This window comes from Balaenoptera musculus, chromosome 7 (genome assembly GCF_009873245.2).
Source record: "Balaenoptera musculus isolate JJ_BM4_2016_0621 chromosome 7, mBalMus1.pri.v3, whole genome shotgun sequence".
NCBI lineage: Eukaryota > Metazoa > Chordata > Mammalia > Artiodactyla > Balaenopteridae > Balaenoptera > Balaenoptera musculus.
In genome coordinates, this window is record NC_045791.1 from 46,786,377 (window position 1) to 46,805,377 (window position 19,001).

The 19,001-nt window shown below is 38.8% G+C and overlaps 1 protein-coding gene and 1 non-coding gene across 2 annotated transcripts in view; one reads left to right on the forward strand and one right to left on the reverse strand.

The window, feature by feature from the left end:
• Positions 1 to 19,001, reverse strand: part of COBLL1 (cordon-bleu WH2 repeat protein like 1) — a 150,770-nt gene that overhangs the window by 85,199 nt on the left and 46,570 nt on the right. The window lies entirely within an intron of this gene.
• LOC118898595 lies at positions 12,148 to 12,279 on the forward strand. Its single transcript, XR_005020742.1, has one exon. It is a non-coding gene; the product is annotated as a small nucleolar RNA SNORA42/SNORA80 family (small nucleolar RNA).

Consider the following 19,001-nt stretch of genomic DNA (forward strand, 5'->3'; position numbering starts at 1 on the left):
ACCATGTTCCTGGATTGGAAGAATCAACATTGTGAAAATGACTCTACTACCCAAAGCAATCTACAGATTCAATGCAATCCCTATCAAACTACCACTGGCATTTTTCACAGAACTAGAACAAAAAATTTCACAATTTGTATGGAAACACAAAAGACCTCGAATAGCCAAAGCAATCTTGAGAACGAAAAATGGAGCTGGGGGAATCAGGCTCCCTGACTTCAGACTATATTACAAAGCTTCAGTAATCAAGACAGTTTGGTACTGGCACAAAAACAGAAATATAGATCAATGGAACAGGATAGAAAGCCCAGAGATAAACCCACACACATATGCTCACCTTATTTTTGATAAAGGCGGCAAGAATATACAGTGGAGAAAAGACAGCCTCTTCAGTAAGTGGTGCTGGGAAAATTGGACAGATACATGTAAAAGTATGAAATTAGAACACTCCCTGACACCATGCACAAAAATAAACTCAAAATGGATTAAAGACCTAAGTGTAAGGCCAGACACTATCAAACTCTTAGAGGAAAACATAGGCAGAACACTCTATGACATACATCACAGCAAGATTCTTTTTGACCCAGCTCCCAGAGAAATGGAAATAAGAACACAAATAAACAAATGGGACCTAATGAAACTTAAAAGCTTTTGCACAGCAAAGGAAACCATAAACAAGACCAAAAGACAACCCTCAGAATGGGAGAAAATATTTGCAAATGAAGCAACTGACAAAGGATTAATCTCCAAGATTTACAAGCAGCTCATGCAGCTCAATAACAAAAAAACGAACAACCCAATCCAAAAATGGGCCGAAGACCTAAATAGACATTTCTCCAAAGAAGATATACAGATGGCCTACAGACACATGAAAGAATGCTCAACATCATTAATCATTAGAGAAATGCAAATCAAAACTACAATGAGATATCATCTCACACCGGTCAGAATGGCCATCATCAAAAAATCTAGAAACAATAAATGCTGGAGAGGGTGTGGAGGAAAGGGAACACTCTTGCACTGTTGGTGGGAATGTAAATTGATACAGCCACTATGGAGAACAGTATGGAGGTTTCTTAAAAAACTACAAATAGAACTACCATACGACCCAGCAATCCCACTACTGGGCATATACCCTGAGAAAACCATAGGTCAAAAAGAGTCATGTACCAAAATGTTCATTGCAGCTCTATTTACAATAGCCAGGACATGGAAGCAACCTAAATGTCCATCGACAGATGAATGGATAAAGAAGATGTGGCACATATATACAATGGAATATTACTCAGCCATAAAAAGAAATGAAATGGAGGTATTTGTAATGAGGTGGAAGGAGTTAGAGTCTGTCATACAGAGTGAAGTAAGTCAGAAAGAGAAAAACAAATACAGTATGCTAACACATATATACGGAATCTAAGGAGAAAAAAAAAAAAAAAGGCCATGAAGAACCAAGTGGCAGGACGGGAATAGGGACGCAGACCTACTAGAGAGTGGACTTGGGGATGTGGGAAGGGGGTGGGGTGAGATGTGACGGGGTGGGAGGGTGTCATGGACATATGTACACTACCAAGTGTGGAATAGATGGCTGGTGGGAAGCAGCCGCGTGGCGCGGGGAGATCAGCTCGGTGCTTTGTGACCGCCTGGAGGGGTGGGATGGGGAGGGTGCGAGGGAGGGAGATGCAAGAGGGAAGAGAAATGGGAACATATTGTATATGTGTGGCTGATTCACTTTGGTGTAGAGCAGAGGCTAGCACACCATTGTGGGGCAATTATGCTTCAATGAAGATGTTTAAAAAAAAAAAAAAAAGAATAATTGCAAAGGAAAAAAAAAAGATACACACAAATATATATATATATATATATATATATATTTTTTTTTTTTTTAAGGGATTCTGAGTGAGTCACATGGAAAAGTTTTGAGATTTTTCATGAGGGCTTTTCTTAGACCAACTTTTTTAGCGTGGCTTCCCCTCGGAAAATAATTAATAATTAAACATTAGTTGAAGAATTAAATATTATTTTCCTTGGCTGCCAGGATATTGGGTTATGAGCTCTACAAAGACATCATCACCACAAAGTATGGAAAGGAGCTGCAGGACTCCTATTTATTTAGCAACCACTCTACTTCTGTGTATTTTCAGCTTTGTGCCTTATTTAGAAACCTAAATACTGTTTGCCCTGGGTGGTGCTGCCAGTGTCTCGGCCAGGCTAAGTGGAAATCCAAAGGCAGGGTAAGCAAAGACACAGTGGAGATGCTGTGTTTTCAAGAAGATACGTTGTCACCTTGTGAGGTCTCTGGGCAAGGGGTAAATATAATTCCCAGTTAATAATGTGTTCTCCCACTTCGTCAAACTCTAGAACAGACACCCTTTAAGAACACCTTGCCTGTGATGTGCATATTTTCCCCTTGGTGTTTCTTTCATCTTGGGAGAATTTTAAATACACGTACACCCCTCCAGAATTTCACCAACAGTGAGTAATATGTTCTCCTCTGTAATATTCTGAACTTCACAATGTTGCATTTTAATTGTAAAAGTAATTTTCACGACTTTAAAATCAGAAACACGAAAACAAGATTCAACACCTTATATGTAGATCACAATGAATAATGCATAGAAAATAGCCATTTATCTACTTTGGGTTAAATGATTAGACTTTTTTTTAAACAAAAAGTCTTATTTTTTAGGTGCCTCATATCCATATGACAAAAACATCACAATAACGGCCCATGTCCAAAGAAAAAAAGTATGTGGACACTTATGGAGAGGGGTTGGAACAGTCTTGTGAAAGGTTGCTGAAAATTAAGTTGCTCCTAATGAGTTGCACAAATGTTGGGCTAACATTTTAATTTTTAGATAAAGAATGCTTTGGCGTCGTCATGGGGCTAAGTAGCAGCTCACACCCACTGGACACTTATTGCAGAGCAATAATTCAACATTTGTAGAATGCTCCTCAGGCCCTCTTTCACTCTCCTCACAACAACCCACAAACCGGCACTCTGCTTGTTTGCAAGATACTTAAGTATAAGAACTATTTACAGAGTCTTGTCAGTGAAGTAATACAACTGAGGGGCAAGATTTGAACCCAAGCAGTCTGACTCTAGACCTACACTCTTGCCCACTAAACTTAAAGTCAAATTTAATTCCAAATGTGCTCCAAATTAAATCTTCCCACCTGATTTTGTTTCAAAGGGCTTCACTGTGAAAGAGTGTATCTATAAGCACTCTGTGCTCAAAACATTTTTTTTAGAAGGCTAAGGGAACGACACGTACAGAGAAAACCAATAAAACAGATACTTTTCAACAGATATCAAGAGCATAGCTAGGTATTCAAATGTCACTACTGCTTTTTAAGGAAAAAGTAAAAATGCTTTTCTAAATAAATTGATAATATCATGCATTATCAATGCATATAATTTTTAAACCTGAACAAAGTCATACATTATTTTATATTTATTTATTTACTTAATTTTTGGCTGTATTGGGTCTTCTGTGCGAGTTGGGTTTCTGTGCGAGGGCTTTCTCCAGTTGCGGTGGGGGGGGGGGGGCACTCCTCATCACGGTGCGCGGGCCTCTCACTGCCGCGGCCCCTCCTATGGCGGAGCACAGGCTCCAGACGCGCAGGCTCAGTAGTTGTGGCTCACGGGCCCAGCTGCTCCGCGGCATGTGGGATCTTCCCAGACCAGGGCTCGAGCCCGCGTGCCCCGCATCGGCAGGCAGACTCTCAACCACTGTGCCACCAGGGAAGCCCCCCACACATTATTTTATAATGGTATTTTTTCTTTAGCCTCAGAGAAGACTATCCAGTAGAGAAAAAGGGAATTTTTATCCTTGTAATTTAGGACATTTTTTCATTTAGACGATACTTTTAATTCCTCTGTTACTCTGCATTGCCTTTTACTTTTATGTTTTACAGTTTTAGATTTCCACAGATTACAAAAGTGTGAATAACCTTGATGGCTAGCATGGTTATAGCCGTTCATTCTCAGTATTATAAAAGCTTAAGAAAATGCCTGACCTACTTATTTCCAATTCTGTGAGGTTTTTTTACTCCATTAATAGAATTACTAATGTTTTAATATTAAAGAAAATTTCTAAAGTAGAGCTGCTCATCCTTAAATAAACTCTCTATGATGGTTAATGTTTTTTGGGTTTTGGTGTTTTTTTGTTTTGTGGGTTTTTTTGGCTGTGCCGCATGGCTTGTGGGATCTTAGTTCCCCGACCAGGGATCGAACCCACGCCCTCGGCGATGAAAGTACGGAGTCCTAACCACTGGATCACCAGGGAATTCCCGTTAATGTATTTTTTAAAAAAATACTCACCTGATCAGAAAATTAGTCTAACAAACTGAAAAGTTTTATTATACCACTATATAAACTGAGTAATAAAGATCAAACCAGAGTACTTCCATTATTTTGCAAGCTATGACATCGAAGTATATACATCAAAAGCCAAACAGAAAACAGATTAGTGGTTGCTGGGAGCTGGGGAGGGAGGATGTGGAGTGACTGCTTAATGGGTATGGGTTTCCTTTTGGGGATGATGATGAATGTTCTGGAACTGGAGAGTTGTGGTTGCACAACACTGTACATGTATTAAATGCTACTATATTATACACATTAAAATAGTTTAAATGGTAAATTTTATGTTATGTGTATTCTATCACAATTTAAAAAACAGCCAGATATTTTAAGACTGCTATTAACATAACAAGTAGATTTCTGATGAAAGATTTACACTTCATAACAGCAATTAGGATATAAAGGTAACATGTCTATTAATATATCACTTAATCATAATGTTTAACAAAAGGTGAACATATTAGAATGTTTGAAATAGTAAGAAAATCGATTGCAAGTATAAGTTTTATCTCCTAGAAAATTATAACTTCCCCAATAAAGTTATATTTAAAATAAAATGACTAGGTTTAAAATGTTATCGATAGTTGGGCTTCCCTGCTGGCGCAGTGGTTGAGAATCTGCCTGCCAATGCAGGGGACACGGGTTCAAGCCCTGGTCCGGGAAGATCCCACATGCCACGGAGCAACTAAGCCCGTGCGCCACAACTACTGAGCCTGCGCTCTAGAACCCACGCTCCGCAAAAAGAGAAGCCACCGCAATGAGAAGCCCGCGCACCGCAACGAAGAGTAGCCCCCGCTCACCGCAACTAGAGAAAGCCCACACACAGTAACGAAGACCCAATGCAGCCAAAAATAAAATAAATAAAATAAATTTATTTTTAAAACGTTATCAATAGTTCAGTAGATTGTCACTTTCCAACATTTTTTTCTGATATTATACAAAGGTAAGATTAGTATGTGAGTATGACGACTATGTATTTTTGCACTTCCACAGCAATAATCCAACAATAAATGCCAACATTCCACAGGTTTCTCAGAAAGGCAGGGTGCATACCTCTCAGGTTGTGGGCTGTGGCCCTGAAAAAGGCCATCCAGTTAATCAGTGTCAGAAACACGTGCCCTGGCTGGGCTGGCCAGAACCAAACACTAAAATCTCTTCCTCCATCCCAGACATTCCAAACACATCAAAGATTAAGAGATAATGGCATCAGACATTCTAATCTTGCAGCAAGAGGTAAGAATGAAGTTCAAACCATCAAACACTACTGATGGGAGTGGATATTGTTACACTCTTTCTACGTGCCAAACCAGGCCAGGAAGAGGAGAAGCAGCAGGTCCAAGTGGACCACTGTAACCTTCTCAGGATTCTTTTCTCTCCTCAACTCATGATGGTTTCTCTCATTTTATAGTGTTCACAGCACTTATCTCTAATTTCATTCATATTAATTGTATGGACTGACTAAAATGCTAAGTTTTCATTTATGTGTGTTTTATATTCTCAAATACACTTTAAGACCCTTGAAGAAGGGAGTGCTATCCCCACAGGCACAGATGCAGAAGCCACACCATAAACACTTGGCAATACTTATAATCCTAGATTGTCTTACTGTTCTATTTTCAGGTCTGCATTTTGTATCTCTAACTAAATTTTAAGTTCCATTCTTTCAGAATAATTCATAGATCTCTCTTTAGTCCTCCCAAGTTCCTTACACACTGCTAAGGCATATAGAAGGTGTTCACATATATAATTATTTTGCATGGCTGCTTCCATGAATTCCTTTGGTGATGTGTGCACATCCATTGTCCAAAGCACTGCTTCTCTCTAAAAGGCCAGTCCTTTTTTTTTTTTTGCCAGTTCTTTTTTTTTTTTGCCACATCGTGCAGCATGCAGGATCTTAGTTCCCTGACCAGGGATGGAACCCATACCCCCTGCAATGGAAGTGTGGGGTGTTAACCACTGGACCACCAGGGAAGTCCCTAACAAGCCAGTTCTAATGTTAACCCTCTGAGAAGACATCCCTAACCCGTCCCCCTTCCTCCCAGTGGAACATTCTAGCCCCCTGCCCTGTGTTCACTAAGCACTTAGCAGAGGCCATTCACAAGTAATCAGAGTACAAAAGCTCTATATGATACTTATTAAGCATTTATCTGTTTCCCTTCCTACACTGTGGATTCCTTTAGGGCAGGAAATTTGTCATTTTCATTTTTCAATTTCATTGGTACCAGAAGGGTCAATAAACGATTTTTAAAACGATGGATATAAAAAGTAAATGGAGGGCTTCCCTGGTGGCGCAGTGGTTGAGAATCTGCCTGCCAATGCAGGGGACACGGGTTCGAGCCCTGGTCTGGGAAGATCCCACATGCCGCGGAGCAACTAGTCCCGTGAGCCACAACTACTGAACCTGCGCGTCTGGAGCCTGTGCTCCGCAACAAGAAAGGTCGTGACAGTGAGAGGCTCACGCACCGCGATGAAGAGTGGCCCCCGCTCGCCGCAACTAGAGAAAGCCCTCGCACAGAAACGAAGACCCAACACAGCCATAAATAAATTAATTAATTAATTTTTCTTAAAAAGTAAATGGATATAAAAATAAGGGTATTTGGACATTCATGAGAAAACTTCTAGAGACCCTCATGAATGAATTGAAGTAGTCAAAGATCTAGAGAGTTGGGTGTTTGTTTGTGTTTTTGTTTGTTTTGTTTTCTTAAAGGAAAAAAACAATAGGCAAAGCTCTTTATGATGAAACAGGGAGAGAGCCACAACTTCCAGCAGGGGAAGTTACACCAAACGTCTTCATGTGTGCTAGGAGAATCAAAAGTGAGAGACAATGCAATTGCAAGTAGTTGCTATGGTAGCAAAAATAAACCTTGTACAGAATCTCCAGTCATCGTTTAACTATGCTATCTACTCGCTGGGGTGTTTTCAGTGGTGTTTGAGCCCAAGAAAGGAAAAATAACATCTGAGGCTTATTCTCCAGGAAGAAAATGGAAGCTGATATATGGGCAACAGCTGAGATCTTCCTCAGTTAAAACATAGCTAGAGGAAATCCTAAACCCCTCTCACCAAAAGGTGGACTTTTTACACCAGCCATGTATAAAATAGGAAGCTAATGGTAATAAAGGGACTGAAATGAAGCAGTGACATTTAAAAGATAATACGTCTAACTTTTCAGATGAATATTATGTCTTAAGTTCAATTTACAGTTTTCCTAAATATAAAAATAATTCTAGTTAACAAAGTTGTCCTTGCTGCATGAAGAAATAAATCAAGAGTATTTGAACACATGGGCTTCCCTGTTGGCGCAGTGGTTAAGAATCCACCTGCCAATGCAGGGGGCACGGGTTCGAGCCGTGGTCCGGGAAGATCCTACATGCCGCGGAGCAACTAAGCTGTTGTGCCACAACTGCTGAGCCTGCGCTCTAGAGCCCGTGAGCCACAACTACTGAGCCTGAGTGCCACAACTACTGAAGCCCGTGCGCCTAGAGCCTGTGCTCTGCAACAAGAGAAGCCACCCAATGAGAAGCCCACACACCGCAACGAAGAGTAGCTCCCGCTCGCCGCAACTAGAGAAAAGCCCGCGTGCAGCAACAAAGACCCAAGGCAGCCAAAAATAAAAATTAATTAATTAATTTAAAAAAAAAAAAACCTTTCCCTAGACCCATATGAGGCTTCTGAAGAAAGTAAACCCCACAAAATTGTTCTATTATTGATTTCAGATGGTCCTCTCTTATGATTTAGTCTTAATTTCTGTAACAAAATCTGAAATAAACTATTAGAATTTGAAAGTGTAAGAAGCCCTTTCATTATAGTGAATAAAAATATCAGCCACCATAATAGACTCTTGTCAGTTGCTTCCTCAATATCCATTTCATACTTCTTGTACAGTTTAGCAGTTCTGGTGACTAGGTGGGATTGATTTCCATAAGCTAGCCACATAAGTGGGCCCTAATGGCCTAAAACAAGTGGCAAAAATCTCACAACCTTACTACCATGATTGGCAATAATTCAAGCCCAAACCAATTAGAGGCTGGCATTACTCTGGTCATAGGAATTGCTATGAAGACCATGGCTTAAAGCTGATCCAGAGTGAAGCCCAGGAGTCTTTTTTGACAATCAGGGGAAGAGAGACTTTCTTCCCCAAGAAAGACTGATGTGCAGATGTGACATTTGGAACTACTGCATCTATTGAACTATCATGCATCAGAGGCCTGGATTCAAATCAACTTTGCATCTTCTTCTTCTTTTTTTTTTTTTTCTTTTTTTTTTTAATGTAGAAAAAGATGATAACAGTAACTTCCATGGAGGTTCGGAAAATTACATGAGATATATGCAAAGAATCTGCCACCAGGTTATCCAGGCCCACTTTCTCTCTCCAGTAGCATCCACTAGCTGGAGGACTGAAAAGTGGGATATTATAATTTCGGCTGATTCAGGTTTACAGTTGGTGGCATGTTGAGCCAAAGTTTGTCTAGGGAGAAAAGAAAACTTGAAACTGAGCTGGCTATTGAAGGGAGTTTAAATGACTGACCTGGGAGGTTAGACAGAACAAAGAAATAAATGCATAAGAAGCCAGATAACGAAAAACATATAAGAAGAGATGTAAAGAGTAATAGAATGGGTTTAGTAGGAAAGAGAGGAGGATAAGACTCTGTAGAGGACTTCCCTGGTGGCGCAGTGGTTAAGAATCCGCCTGCCAATGCAGGGGACACGGGTTCGAGCCCTGGTCCGGGAAGATCCCACATGCCGCGGAGCAACTAAGCCCGTGCACCACAGCTACCGAGCCTGTGTTCTAGAGCCTGCGAGCCACAACTCCTGAAGTCCACGCACCTAGAGCCCGTGCTCCACAACAACAGAGAAGCCACTGCAGTGAGAGGCCCACACACCGCAACGAAGGGTAGCCCCCGCTCGCCGCAACTAGAAACTTTCCCTAGACCCATATGAGGCTTCTGAAGAAAGTAAACCCCACAAAATTGTTCTATTATTGATTTCAGCGCAGCAATGAAGACCCAATGCAGCCAAAATTAAATAAATAAAAATTTAAAAAGAAAAAAAGGAATCTGTAGCGTGAGTGAAATTTCTGACTTTATCGTTTCAGGGGTATGCTAATTCCAGTAGCAACAAGGGAGACAGTTGGCAGGACCACAAGACAGGGGGCTTTTGTTTTTGTTTTTAAAATTAAAAAAAAAAAAAAAGCACACAAAACATTAAGATAGGGTACTGGATGAGTCAAATAGTCCATCTTAATAGAGATCATGATGACAGGGAAAAGCTAGTATTGGTATTACCTCTGTGCTTAGGAGAATGACTATCTTCCAAAAGAAACACAATGTTCTTGAAGGGCATGAATAACGTGGACAAGCAGAGGGAGGTGTGTAATGTGTTTATCCCTGAGTAGAGAGGTTCAGAGGGTACAGCTGAATACTTAGCCAATCCCTTAATTCTCAAAAGTCTCTATATTTTTAGCATGGTATTATTTCTATTCAGATTTCAGAATAGGTGAGAAGATTAATTTAATTACGACTTAAATATCTACCTGAAAACCTATAATCAGCAAGCCTATTTCTCGCATCAAAATCTAGATTGTAATTGCAGATATTCTCTCTGCAATTACCCCTTTTACAGGACATTTTCCAAAATAAGTAATAATTGAGTGTAACTGGATAATGCTCAGCTAAGATTACTACTTACTTTCCTGCCCTTAAGTTGATGGACGTTTTATACATATTGGGCCAATTACATAACCATGAACGCTTCCAAAAGAGCCAGCTGGTTTTTTTAGCTTACCAGTTTTGTTTTTTTTTTTTCTTATACTCAAATGCATTGAGAGGAAACAGATGAAGGTGATAAAAATAAAAATATCAAGATAAAAATATGAATACAAATTCTTTATAATTAAACATGAACCAAAGACTCCTTCCTCAATTTTTTCACTTAGCTTAGAAACTGGTATCGTATATTTGCTCACTAAGCATAAAAACTTTTAAGAAGATAAGTAAAGAAAAAAATGGAAAGACTACACAAGGAACTCCAGAAAAGAAAACATGGTTTACATATCACAGCATCGGTCATTGAGGGAAAGTTTTGGAGGACACTCTACTTCTCTCTAGAAGCCAATTCAGCTTTTGACAGTTTTAGGCACCTGAACTAAAAACAATGCCAAAAGACACAATTTTAGCTTAGAAATAACTTCCTTCCTTTCCACACTTTTGCATAACTTGAACTACTGCCTTATAATGTGCTCTCCAAAAGATAACTCCCATCAGAAATCTCTAGGAAAATCCACATCTAAATTACCTTCCATCCAGAAATAAGGTATATATAAATACATAAGTTTATATTGTACACACACACCTTATTCTCTGCAGCTTACCTTTGAAAAAGTACTCTGCTGAATACTCTCCCAGAGTTATATCACTAACTACTTTTTTCTGGTACTTTGGGATTAAGAACTAGAGTTTAGCTCTAGCATCCCTTGCTCCATTTGCTATAATATCCAACCTCCTAAAAATGTTTTTAAAAAAAGTATAACTGCACATATTAATCAAATATTTATTTTAAAAGTTTTTATTCACCAAAAAATTCCCTAATGGCATGGTTTAAAAAAAGAATCTTTGTGGTTACCAGAGGCAGGGGTGGGGAGGGGCAGAATGAAGGTGGTCAAAAAGTACAAACTTCCAGCTATACGATAAAAAAGTACTAGGGAGGTGATGTACAGTATGATCAGTATAATTAAGACTGCTCTATGTTATATATGAAAGTTAAGAGATCAAATCCCAAGAGTTCTCACCATAAGGAAAAAAATGTTTTTTAAATGAGATAATGGATGCTCACTAAACTTATGGTGGTCATCATTTCGTGATGTATGTAAGTCAAATCATTATGCTGTACATCTTAAACTTATACAGTGCTATATGACAATTGTATCTCAATAAAACTGGAAGGAAAAAAAATGAACACTCATCCTAATAGCAAACAGATTATATCTAGAAGCTGCTAACATATCGTGATGGCAGTTTCTCAGAAATTAAATTATTGTTAGAAAAAAAAAAATCTTGTCAACTATATATGTACCCCCTCAAAACACTGGAAAGGAAAGATTGGAAAATCTTCCACAGGACACAGGACCAGAAAGGCCCAAGGTGATATTTTAATGAGGGTCAGAGGTGAGGAAGGTCAGGAAATGTGGTCATGGAAAACAAAGCAAGGTCTCCTCCATCGCCATGATTCTTTTTTCATGGTATTAATGGTATGACGGATATAGTAGACTGGAGCTCAACCTCCATACCAACGTCCTTCCTGTGTACCTTCCTGTATGACACAGGCCAAAATCCTACACGTTTCTTTTTCCAGGCTCCCTTGCAACCAGGGGTCTACTAATTAGATATGCAGGCATGAGATTCGGAAGAAGAAAGTCAGCTAAGCAAGGTTGTGAGACATTGGGTTTTGCTGCCACAGCACTCCTTTCTCCAGTAACTAATCTCATGGGTATAAAAAAAGCAAAGCATGGATGGGACACTTTTTTTTTTCTTTCTGCATCACAGCGATACTCTAAGGGCAGCTTCTCCACCTTCCTGACTGTAACAGAAGCAGCAGTGCCCCTGCCAGGCCAGATAAAAGGCATTAACACACCTAAAGGCCTAGCCTAGGCCCTGCCGCTCCTAACTGCCAACTCTTTTATCAGTATCGTTCCCTTCTTTTCTATTTAAAACAGCTAGGTTTTCTTTTATGTTCTGAAACTGAAAACTGATACTACACATTTGTATTAAGATATTTAAAAAGATAAGCGCTATGCATGGGTTTGGATTTATGGCAGGCCTATCCCCCTGGGCCTCACATAGTGTCCCATGCTGGAGCAAACTGGCCCCGAACCGTTGCCTGGCTTCTGCCTGTAGGCTGCAGGCACTGAAGCGGGTTGCACATGGGAATAAAAAAAGGATAAGTGCTCAATTATTTTATTTTTTTAATCCAAATCCTCCTTTGATAAACACATAAGAGAGGCTATCTTAAGTAAGGAGTAGATCCACTTCCCAAACCAATTCCCATTGGCTCCTGAACGAAGAGTTAGGGTCTTGGTTATCTCATAATTGAAAATGGTCAATATAAGAACCTGCAGTATAAAAAAACAAACAAAACAACTAATACTAAACTTTCATTGGGTTATTTGTATGGAAATATGTTAATATAAATGTTTCAGACATTACATGAAATTTCTAAAAATCTTATATTTGTATTTGTATGGAAATATGTATGGAAATATGTTAATATAAATGTTTCAGACATTACATGAAATTTCTAAAAATCTTATATTTGTATTTGTATGGAAATATGTATGGAAATATGTTAATATAAATGTTTCAGACATTACATGAAATTTCTAAAAATCTTATATTTGTATTTGTATGGAAATATGTATGGAAATATGTTAATATAAATGTTTCAGACATTACATGAAATTTCTAAAAATCTTATATGTTCTGGTATAATGTTATAAGTAATAATCCTAGTTATTACTTTAAAATGTATATCTCAGAAATAACTAATTTTCTTGTCAACTGCATTATTATGAACTTTCATCAAATCTTTAACCGTGGTCATTTTTAAGTCTTTTGTCATTTACAGACAGTTCTGGGTGTACTCTGATGATTTTGCAAATATGTTCCTATAAAAGGGTTTCATCTTCAAGAAATTCATGGAAAAGACTCTGACAAGTACAGGTTTCTGGTAACTGACTGTACTGCTGAACTGAATGAATAAGCATTTTCAGAACTCTAATGAAAAACTGATGAACTCATAAAAGTGCTAACAAAAGATCAAGATGAAAAAAAAAATTAATTACATGGGACTGAGTGAACTGATGAGGATGAGTATAATTTTTGTGACTTTCTGTCTGAATTTAAAAAAAAAAAAAAAAAATCCCACAAGGACTCAGAGGCAAAGAATATACAAATCAATTTTCACTGCAAAGTAAAGGAGCTGTTACAGTGGAGGATTACTGGACTGAATGTCAATATTATGACATAGTATGAGTGTGTTTCATGTTTGGTAATTGCAATCATTGTTGCTTTTGTTGTGGTCATCCATGTACAATGCTTGGTGTCAGTCTATTTATGTCTTGTAAAAATAAAATACAGTGTGTGTGTGTGTGAATAAAAAAAAAAAAATAAAAAAAAAATAAAAGGATGCCAAGGGGGCCAGATGAAAAAAAAAAAAAAAAAAGAAAATGGTCAGCTTTTTACAAAGCATCATGACTAAGAAACATAACACAAGTTAATACCTAGGGCCGAATTCAGGCTCCTTTACTCACTATGTGACCTTGGGCCTCAGTTTCCTCAACGTTCAAATAGCGCAGTACCAACCACACAGAAACACTGCTAAACACTATGTATTAAAATTGCATACGTAAAGTACCTTAGCAAGCACTAGATGCCATGAGGGGGGGAAAAATTCCCTTTTCAAGTCACTTAAAAGTTCTTTTGGCTCAATAAGACTTCTAGGAATACTTAAAGTTTTGAAACATCCAGTTTTTTACTAATGCTCTATATATGGAGAGAACACTTTTAAGCACATACTCTTTCTCTGTGAAGATCCTACCCTTTAAAAACTCCTGCCCGAAAATCAGTATTGGGGAAGATTAAGTGACCTACTGCTGCCCCACCCCAGGGTTAATCCCTTCCATGGCCTACAATACTCCAGACCTCTCCTTGGAGTGGACATTCCATGGGAAGACACACCCTGTAGTTCCCACCCATAAACATTCTTACCACGAAACTCCACTGAATTTCCAACCAGGGATCACTACTCAGCCTAGGGTAAAAAGAATCACCAACTTTATCTTCTGCCCCTTAATTCCAAAAGCAGTCCAGAGATAATATGCTCCTAGACGAACCCCCCACCCACCCCACCCCCGCCCCACCAGCAAAGGGCAGAAACTCTTAAATTTACCCTTATGAGCCAGACCTACCCCCAAGTAGATTATGATTCAGGTCTCTGAAATACCCAGTATATCCCTTTCTGGGGTGATTTGCACACTATTTATATTGTAGAAATAAATGGAAAATTTTTTTCAGCTGGAACAAAACCCTGCTACATGATAGTGGTTTATAAACCCTTTTAAAGAAAGGTTTTGGCCTTTTCTTTAAAATATAAAACTAAGAAAGAAGGGATTTATACCATCTTAGATTTCCAGCACTATCAAAACTGAATCTTTTACAAATGTGATATATTTTAGCTAACAAGACTTAATTTCAAGTATTTTTGCATGTAATTTTGACATACATTTTATTTTGCCAGAAAATTCTAGAGGAAAACAAATGAGAGACTTTTATGATAATGTTTTGCCCTAATTAATCTTTGTTTTTGCATCGGATCCTTATGACTCAAATCACTAGTGACCAGGAAACATGCTGTACTTTGACAGATTTTTGTTTTTATAGCTTCCACGTTAAGTTCTACGTGAAATTCCCTTCCAATATTAATGGGTCTACATGTGATGAGAAATAAAAAGGAAAAAAGAATCCTAGTATTTCATAGAATAAGAAAGACATTTGTACGAGAAACCATTCAGCAATTCAAAACCAAGCATAGTGCCTATTTATAGCAGGCTGAGGTTAGTACCATTTTAGAAAAATCAATAAGACCATAAGTATTTTCCTTTATAAAGCATGAAGTATGAAAATCATTAGGGTCATTCATTGTAAAGGCAGTTTTCAATTACAGATTAAAGATTTGTGTGTGTGTGTTTTAAAATTCATATTATGAAAAGTTTTACAAGATAGTTAAACAACTTATACGTAAGTTAATTAATTACTCAATCATAGTTAGGCCCCCCAAATCATATGGTTTTCTATTTATAATCACCAGGTCACATATACTTAGAAGAGGAAGAATGAATTTCAAGGAAGCAACAGCAGAACTCTTTGTTAAGCAAAAGAATTGTCTGCCTTTTTAATGTGCCAATTGCTTAAAAGGAAAAATCCAAACCTCAAAACTGAAGTTGAGCCACAGCCTTCTCATCTGTATCCTGGCAATAGCAGTACCTAAATCATTCCATAGATGTAAGATAAAAGAAAATTGCACTCATCTAAATGCTACGTATGAAGAGTAGAAGGAATGTCTTTGAGTTTGAGAGGCATCTTACACCTGGGGGCAGTCCTGGTAAGAATTTTCAGAAGTATACAGATACAAGTTCATTTCAGGTGATTTGGGGGAGGGCACGGGGTGAGGTGGGTAGGGAAGACAAAAATCAGGTGAGGGAAATGCAGACGTCCTTAAAAATCGTACGATGCCATACTTAGAATTCTGACATTTCAGTGAACCTTTACTTCAGGCACAGTGATGACCCAGCAAATTTCATACCATTTGGCAAATTCCATTGTTCAGTCAGGGGCACACCCCTGAACAATGCAGTCAGAGACGAAGGGAGGAGAAAGAATAGGACTAAGTGGGGCTCAGTACACACACGGCACAGGTACTTAAACTCCCCAGGAATCACAAGGGAACTTCATCTCCCTACACAAAGTGTGATGGTTCAAAGACATCCCCTTGCACCCCAACCCTTTCTCCACCCTCCCTGCCTTGGGTTTCTCTAGTGTTTTCTTCTTAAGTCAATACCATTTATACATAAAAGCAAAAGACATTGTTAAACTCACAAATCCTTTCCCCACCCAACGAGTACTAGTATTTAAGACCTGGTATTGTTCAGAAAAGCCAAGAATATGAATTTTTAAGCCTCCTAAGTCAATGTCAACAGCAAGAGCCAATACAAACAAAAGTGAATTGTGAGAAATACTTATCACAGTTACCAGTCTTCACTAAGCCCACTTCCTTCTAGGACTCTTCTCATCTTCATCTCTAGGGAAAAGTTGCTTCCACATATCAAGTAATCAAATATGTTTATTTTGAAAGGGAAACTACCCTAGATGCTTCTTTTAAAGTTACTCCTTTATAACAGCATGCTAAAAGGAGAACTTTAATTTTTTTTTAAAGTGACACAGTACTTTGAAGCACTCACAAGGCTAAAAGGATACACACCGAAAAGTCTTCAACAGAAGAGGAAAATTATGCATATTATACACATACACAGAGAGAAAGAGAAAAAGAGGCAGACGGAGACAGAGAAGAAATTATAAAAGAAAAAGGATATTTTTTACTTCTGATAAAAATATGCAGTTCCCTCAGGGTTTAGCAAATTAAAGTGAATTGAATGCCACTTAAATTTCTTCATGGTATTTTACTACTCATCATTTCCATTGATTCACTGTATTTCATTAAACTTACCATGCAAATACCTTCCAAACCCTTCTGGTACCTGGAGTGGATAAACTGCCCAATTACCACCTCCCAGTTAAATTAACTCTCTCTAGGTTTGCACGCTAAGAAAATTGAGCCTGAGCTTGTGCCTTCTGATGTGACATGTTATGAAATATATGAATATGAATATATCTACATTATATTCTAGTCAAACACCATTTAACTTCAGTCCATGTTGCCTAGATCTAACTGTTCCATATAGAGGGATTTAAGAACAAGCTAACACCACCACAAGGAAACAACAGAAAAATCCAGAAAGTGCAATATTTTGTAGGACAAATGGCCTGGTCCTTTCAAAAGTCAGCGTCATGGGCTTCCCTGGTGGCGCAGTGGTTGAGAATCTGCCTGCCAATGCAGGGGACACGGGTTCGAGCCCTGGTCAGGGAAGATCCCACATGCCGCGGAGCAACTAGGCCTGTGAGCCACAACTACTGAGCCTGCGCGTCTGGAGCCTGTGCTCCGCAACAAGAGAGGCCGCGATAGTGAGAGGCCCGCGCACCGCGATGAAGAGTGACCCCCGCTCGTCGAACTAGAGAAAGCCCTCGCACAGAAACGAAGACCCAACACAGCCATAAATAAATAAATAAATAAATAAATTTATATATAAAAAAAAAGTCAGCGTCATGACTTGAGAAGTTTACAGGACATAACCAGATGCACAGCAAAGCCCCAGAGTAGATCCTAATTAGAACAAAATACCTATAAATGTTTTAGAGGCAACTGAGTCAATGTGAGAATGGACTGGGTATTACATAAAATGAAAATGTATTGACAGGGAAAGGTGAAGAGCATTAACAGAAAAAAACAAAAAAAAAAGCAGTTGATAAACCAGCATGAACAGCATTTCATTTGGGTAAAAACAAATGTGTGTGGGCATAAACAGATCTTGAATTCTACACCTTGAAGGGTAAATAAAGATAATCTCTAGATAAGAGAATGTCACTTTACCTTACTTTTGCTTATTAATATCTTCTAGCTTTCTAGAATGGATATTTCTAATAAAGTAATATTAACATAAACTTATTATAATTAATAAAAACCTTAAAAAGAGGTTGGGTTTCTGCCCGGGTAACCAATCTCATAAAATTTTATGGTGTGTGATGACAGATGGAGTTGCTGGCCTTCCAAAAAGAAGAAAAGGTGTTTAGTTAATAAAACTGTCTGACGGAAAAAAAAATTAATTGAAATCCTTTCACATCTAGAATTGCCCATAAAGGTTCTAAAAGTCAATGTTATTCACAAGGCTAGAAGGAAAATGAGGCATTACTTCTAGGAATTTTGCTGATGCCATCAGTCACAGGTAAAATATCAATGTAACTGAAAGTCCTTTCATGTGCAGGCATTACCAAGCTAGGCAATGCTGGGTCCCTGCTGGCTGAAATCTGCCAGGCAAGCTGGGAGAGGGGGTGATAAGGGGTATCAGAGAGGGAAAGATGGACCTGTAAACTTCTCCCCTTAAATTACAACCCGAAACACCCTCTACAAACAAGACAACCACGATTAACTTGAGACCAGCTGATGCAAACTGAACAGCTTCCAGAAGATTTAAGGGATGTTATGATCAAAGTTCAGCAAGTCTTTCATATACCATTGGTATGATTTCAGTTGTCATAAGTTTTATAATTCATTCCTTCAGAAGATAGGAAATTGCATGCAAGGCCAAATGAGTACCAAGTTCGCATTTTGCATAATTTCTAGATCTGATATGCTGGCATAACCCCTCACACAACAGATGCTGTGTGAGTTATCAGTTTACTGCCTCTCAGTTCCAAATGCTTCAATGCAGGCCTTGAGCTAAACAACGGAATTCCTTTAAGCATCCCTCCTTTACAGTAGGCATGATGTTAAGCTTTTGTATGGAGGGCACTGGGACATTGAAGAGGAAAGGGCTTCCTGGAATTCCCAGCCTGGGCTGGGGGGGGTTGGGGGTCCACAGGGAGAGACATCTGGTAGACCCTGCCCCAGCCAGGGGCACAGAACATCATCCCCCATCATCTTGCTGTCTCTTCCTGCAGCAACTTCTTATCAGTCTAAAACCTTCACGAGCTCACCTGAGAGACAAAAATGTCCAAATAAATCCTCAGTGGAATCTTTCTGATCCCGGAGTTTATGCTCTTTCATTTCATCATGACCATTTTCCCCTTCCTCCCTTCGGATGCCTAACCTTCATCAAAATGAAGCATAACTGAAATATTTTGTCAGCTTGTGTTTTCAAGACACTCTGATTATATTTTTTTGAACTAAGGTACATTTTTCTTCCAAGAAAAACGGGAGGGAATATGGAGGACACTTTGCCCACTTTTGAAAAAGCCAGTGAGTACTTTCTACCCCTAGG